This window comes from Triticum urartu, chromosome 1, assembly GCF_003073215.2.
Source record: "Triticum urartu cultivar G1812 chromosome 1, Tu2.1, whole genome shotgun sequence".
NCBI classification, from domain to species: Eukaryota; Viridiplantae; Streptophyta; class Magnoliopsida; order Poales; family Poaceae; genus Triticum; species Triticum urartu.
Window position 1 is genome coordinate 356,154,542 of NC_053022.1, and position 6,844 is coordinate 356,161,385.

Sequence of the window (6,844 nt, forward strand, 5' to 3'; positions counted from 1 at the left end):
CAAAAACAAGAAAAACACGAACTGACACTGGGCACTGGATTAATAGATTAGTCCTCCAAAATGATATAAAATTGCATAAAATGCATATAAAGCATCCAAGATTGATAATATAACATGAAACAATAAAATATTATAGATACGTTGGAGACGTATCAATAGCAACCGTGTTGGGGAACATAGTATTCAATAATTTTCATATGATCACGCAAGATCTATCTAGGAAATGCATAGCAATGAGAAGGGAGAGTGTGTCCACGTACCCTCATAGACCAAAAGCGGAATCGTTTAGTAACGCGGTTGATGTAGTCGAACGTCTTCGCGATCCAACCGATCCTAGCACCGAACGTATGGCACCTCCGCGTTCAGCACATGTTTAGCTCGATGACGTCCCTCAATCTCTTGGTCCAGTTGAGGACGAGGGAGAGTTCCGTCGGCACGACGGTGTGGCGACGGTCATTATGAAGTTACCGGCACAGGGCTTTGCTTAAGCACAACGAAGATATGACCGAGGTGTGTAACTGTGGAGGGGGCACCGCACACGGCTAAGAGAAGACTTGGTGTGTCTTTGGGGTGCCCCCTGCCCACGTATATAAAGGAGGGAGGGAGAGAGGCCGGCCCCCTAGGGGCGCGCCAAGAGTATGGAGTCCTACTAGGACCTCCAAGTCCTAGTAGGAATCCCTTTCCTTTTCAGAGCAGGAGAGAAGGAAAGAGGGAAAGAGAGAGGGAATAGGAAATGGCAAGGGGGCACTGCCCCCTTCCCCTAGTCCAATTCGGACCCATGGGGGCGCCACCTCCCCTTGGCCTGCCTCCTCTTTTCCCGTATGGCCCAATAAGGCACATTACTTCTCCCGGTGAATTCCTGTAACTCCCCGGTACTCCGAAAAATACCCGATCACTCGGAACCTTTCCGATGTCCAAATATAGCCTTCCAATATATCGATCTTTACCTCTCGACCATTTCGAGACTCCTCGTCATATCCGTGATCTCATCCGAGAGTCCAAACAAACTTCGGTCATCAAATCAACTCACAATACAAATTGTCATCGAACGTTAAGCGTGCGGACACTACGGGTTCGAGAACTATGTAGACATGACCGAGACACATCTCCGGTCAATAACCAATAGCGGAACCGAGATGCTCATATTGGTTCCTACATATTCTACGAAGGTCTTTATCGGTCAAACCGCATGACGACATCGTCATTCCTTTTGTCATCGGTATGTTACTTGCCCGAGATTCGATCATCGGTATCATCATACCTAGTTCAATCTTGTTACCGGCAAGTCTCTTTACTTGGTCCGTAATGCATCATCCCGTAACTAACTCATTAGTCACATTGCTTGCAAGGCTCATAGTGATGTGCATTACCGAGAGGGCCCAGAAATACCTCTCCAATACTCGGAGTGACAAATCTTAATCTTGATCTATGCCAACTCAACAAACACCATCGGACACACCTGTAGAGCATCTTTATAATCACACAGTTACGTTGTGACATTTGATAGCACACAAGGTGTTCCTCCGGTATTCGGGAGTTGCATAATCTCATAGTTAGAGGAACATCTATAATTCATGAAGAAAGCAATAGCAATAAAACTAAACGATCATAATGCTAAGCTAATGGATGGATCTTGTCCATCACATCATTCTCTAATGATGTGATCCCTGCTACCTCTTGAGAACTGCGTTGGTTTTCCCTTGAAGAGGAAAGGGTGATGCAGCAAAGTAGCGTAAGTATTTCCCTCAGTTTTGAGAATCAAGGTATCAATCCAGTAGGAGGCCACACGCAAGTCCCTCGTACCTACACAAACAAATAAGAACCTCGCAACCAACGCGATAAAGGGGTTGTCAATCCCTTCACGGTCACTTACAAGAGTGAGATCTGATAGAGATAATAATGATAAGATAAATATTTTTGGTATTTTTATGGTATAGATTGAAAGTAAAGATTGCAAAGTAAAATAGATTGGAAACTTATATGATGGAAAATAGACCCGAGGGCCATAGGTTTCACTAGTGGCTTCTCTCAAGATAGCATAAGTATTACCGCGGGTGAACAAATTACTGTCGAGCAATTGATAGAAAAGCGAATAATTATGAGAATATCTAGGCATGATCATGTATATGGGCATCACGTCCGTGACAAGTAGAGCGACTCCTGCCTGCATCTACTACTATTACTCCAAACATCGACCGCTATCCAGCATGCATCTAGAGTATTAAGTTCATAAGAACAGAGTAACGCCTTAGGTAAGATGACATGATGTAGAGGGATAAACTCAAGCAATATGATATAAACCCCATCTTTTTATCCTCGATGGCAACAATACAATACATGTCATTTCCCTTTTTGTCACTGGGATCGAGCACCGCAAGATTGAACCCAAAGCTAAGAACTTCTCCCGTTGCAAGAAAAATCAATTTAGTAGGCCAAACCAAACTGATAATTCGAAGAGAATTGCAAAGATAACCAATCATGCATAAAAGATTTCAGAGAAGAATCAAATATTGTTCATAGATAGACTTGATCATAAACCCACAATTCATCGGATCTCGACAAACACACCGCAAAAAGAGTTACATCGAATAGATCTCCAAGAAGATCGAGGAGAACTTTATATTGAGATCCAAAGAGAGAGAAGAAGCCATATAGCTAATAAAGATGGACCCGAAGGTCTGAAGTAAACTACTCACACATCATCGGAGGGGCCATGGAGTTAATGTAGAGGCCCTCCGTGATCAATGCCCCCTTAGGCGGAGCTCCGGAAAAGGCCCAAAGATGGGATCTCTTGGGTACAGAAGGTTGCGGTGGTAGAAATAGGGTTTCGTGGTGCTCCTGGATATTTTCGGGGTATGTGAACATACATAGGAGGAAGAAGTAGGTCGGTTGAGCCACGAGGGGGGAGGGTGCGCCCAGGGGGGTAGGCGCGCCCCCTGCCTCATGGCCACCTCGTTGGTTGCTTGACGTCCACTCCAAGTCCTCTGGATCACGTTTGTTCCAAAAATCAGCCTCCCAAAGGTTTCATTCCGTTTGGACTCTGTTTGACATTCCTTTTCTACGAAACACTGATTAGCCGTGTGCGGCGCCCCCCTCCACTATTTACACCCCCGGTCATATCTTCGTAGTGCTTAGGAAAAGCCCTACGAGGATCACTTCACCATCACCGTCACCATGCCATCATGCTAATGGAACTCATCTACTACATCGACATCTTGCTAAATCAAGAAGGTGAGGGATGTCACCAAGCTGAACGTGTGCAGAACGCGGAGGTGCCGTGCATTCGGTACTTGACCGGTTGAAGCGTGAAGAAGATCGACCACATCAACTGCGTTGAGAAACGCTTCCGCTTACGGTCTACGTGGGTATGCAGACACACTCCCCCCTCATTGCTATGCATCTCCATGGATAGATCATTGTGTGTGCGTAGATTTTTTTGTTTTCCATGCAACAGTTCCCAACAAAGCGGAGGCATCCGCGTCCCATCGATCACCATGCGTCATCCTGGCCCGTAGGCGGTTGGGGCCTGCGGCACTTCGCCCTTGCCCTTTGGCTTCGCCTCGAAGCCAAGCCCGAGCGCGCCTTGGGCCCGAGGGCTACTGTCGGTGTTCTAGGAACCAGTGTACCCAGACCTGTCTGCCTGTGGCCCACAGCATGGCTCCCTCGACGGCCTGGTACGGCCCATCTGCAAGACCGCCAAGACAAGACCCTCGTGAGGGCCCCCTGGTCTCGCGAGGCAGACGACACCAAGACCTCTAGAAGGAGCGGTCTTCCCGGGCTACCTCCTGAGGAGCGGAGATTTCTATGCAGGTACCCAGCCTCACGAGGCTGCCATGACGCAAGCCATGACGACCAAGGCCAGGCGGGCGCCAACGGGCGTAGAGGAGGCAGTTTTCTGTTTGGTTCTAAGGAGGCAAGGACAAGCGTGTGTTCCCGAGGAATCGGCCAAAGGTTTCCATTCTGATGCAACGAGACCAAGACCACGAGCTCGGCAGGACGGATGCCATCGCCGAGCCCACCGTTGTGCCATGGCGAGAAGCTTTGCAGTTGAAGATCACCTTTCATCAGGATAAGATGTACTAATTGTACCCTTTCAAATTTGCCACTGTGGGATCCCTTCCCGCCTACATTTCATGGAAGAGGACCAAGGCCACTATTAATATAGGTTAGCCACCACCATAAAGGGGGATCGGATCCTTTCCACCCTCACATCCTGAGCCCTCGCGAGGCAGCTCCGCCACTGTACTAATTCATCCCCAAACCTCCTCGTGAGGCCAATCCGCCACAAAGCAGGAATAGGGTCTTACACCGCAAGGTGGCCCGAACCTGGGTAAACTGTTGTGTTCATCTTCCTCACCGCTCACGCGAATCCGGAAAGGCTAGGCTATTGGGCGACGAGTTGGTGGGATCGAGAGGTTGAGTTCTTCGCACATGCCCTAGAGTTTGAACCTTTGTGGGTCTGCGGAGCCCCGAATCTGACAGTATTGCAGTTCTTTTCCTCGGTTTGCTAGTGGTCGCAATAAGAATGGTCCACATATGGGCCATTGTCACCATGGCCCTCCTACGGGCCGTAGGATCCATGGTTCATTTCCAACTTAATCATGGGCCATTGATGGGTATAAATCATTTACTGTTCATTATGGGCCAGAACCACCACAGGTCGTTAAAGGCTAAGAGATACAGAAGGCCTCATATGGGCCGAAAGACGTCACAGGCCATACATGTGCAGAAAGTGACAATGGGCTAGAATTGTATTTGATGGCCCACATGACGCTACTAGGCTGAAATCGGAAAGACCATAATGGGCGGTGAGTTACCAGGCCGTAAATGGGTTATATGCTAACAGGCCGTTAACAGGCTTTCCATGGGCCGACCCGCTAACTTTTGACCAAGTCAAACAGGTCGGACTTTTAAGCCTATATGGGCCACTGTTGGACCGTGACATGTGTTGACATATCATGGATGCGTACCGCCCATTGGATGGATGACATCTGTCCCAACGTGGAGCTGACACATGGTTCCTTCGGCCAATAAAATTTTACACATGGAAAATCACCATTGGTTCACTCTGTTAACGGGTTATAGATCCAAGCCGAAACCTGATAGCTTAACGACGACCCGTTATGGTGGATGCCACGTGTTGGTTACCCTTGACGAAAATACTTCCATGACATGCCATTTACCGTTATGGAAATTGACACTTTCGTGAGATAATTTGAGTACTGTCATGGAACACTTCTACGACAACACAGATATGATTATCTTGATTCTATCATTAAATCGTCACGGATGTAAATGCATGACAGAAAACGTGACCTACCGTGACAAACACGTATCATCATGTAAGTGTTTTTTGTAGTGATCACATGATATGAGTTTTGCTTAGAGCATCTTGTATTATCGAAAGAAATACAAAGCTATAACAATCATGTATAATAAAGCTCAAAAAAGACTCAATTACTTTCAGTGAATAATTATGATCATAAACCCACAATTCATCGGATCCCAACAAACACATCGCAAAAGAAGATTACATCGGATGGAACTCCAAGAAGATTGAGGACAACATGGTATTCAAGATCAAAGAGAGAGAAGAAAGCCATCTAGCTACTAGCTATGGGCCCGAAGGTCTGTGGTGAACTACTCGCGCATCATCGGAAGGAAGCAAGGATGATGTAGAATACCTTTGTGATCGATTCTCCCTCCGACAGAGTACCAGAAAAGGCCTCCGGATGGGATCGCGGAAGAACAGAAGCTTACAGTGGCAGAAAAAGTGTTCCGGGTGGCTCTCTGTTTGTTTCGGAATATTTGGGAATTATAGAAGTGGAATTAGGTCAAACGGAGTTGCATGGGAGTCATGAGCTCAGGGGGCGCGCCTACTCCCCTGGGGCACACCCTGTGAGCTCATGGCTTCCCGTAAATATTTTGGCCTCCTCCCGAACCTTCTAGGGTCCCTTCTAGTCCAAAAGAAATCACTGTAAAGTTTCATCGTGTTTGGACTTTGTTTGGTACTAATTTTCTGAACAGCCAAAAACAAGAAAAAACACGAACTCGCACTAGGCACTGGATTAATAGGTTAGTCCCCCAAAATGATATAAAATTGCATTAAGTGCATATAAAGCATCCAAGATTGATAATATAGCATGAAACAATAAAATATTATAGATACATTGGAGACGTATCAATAGCAACCGTGTTGGGGAACACAGTATTTCGATAATTTTCCTACGATCACGCAAGATATATCTAGAATATGCATAGCAACGAGAAGGGAGAGTGTGTCCATGTACCCTCGTAGACCAAAAGCGGAATCGTTTAGTAACACGGTTGATGTAGTCGAACGTCTTCGCGATCCAACCGATCCTAGCACCGAACGTACGGCACCTCCGCGTTCAGCACACGTTTAGCTCAATGACGTCCCTCGATCTCTTGATCCAGTTGAGGACGAGGGAGAGTTCCGTCAGCATGACGGTGTGGCGACGGTGATGATGAAGTTACCAGCGCAGGGCTTTGCCTAAGCACTACAAAGATATGACCGAGGTGTGTAACTGTGGAGGGGGCACCGCACACGGCTAAGAGAAGACTTGGTGTGTCTTCGGGGTGCCCCCTGCCCACGTATATAAAGGAGGGAGGGAGAGAGGCCGGCCCCTAGGGGCGCGCCAAGAGTATGGAGTCCTACTAGGACTTCCAAGTCCTAGTAGGAATCCCTTTCCTTTTCGGAGCAGGAGAAAAGGAAAGAGGGAAAGAGAGAGGGAACAGGAAAAGGCAAGGGGGGCGCCGTCCCGTTCCCCTAGTCCAATTCGGACCCATGGGGGGAGCCACCTCCCCTTCGCCTGCCTCTTCT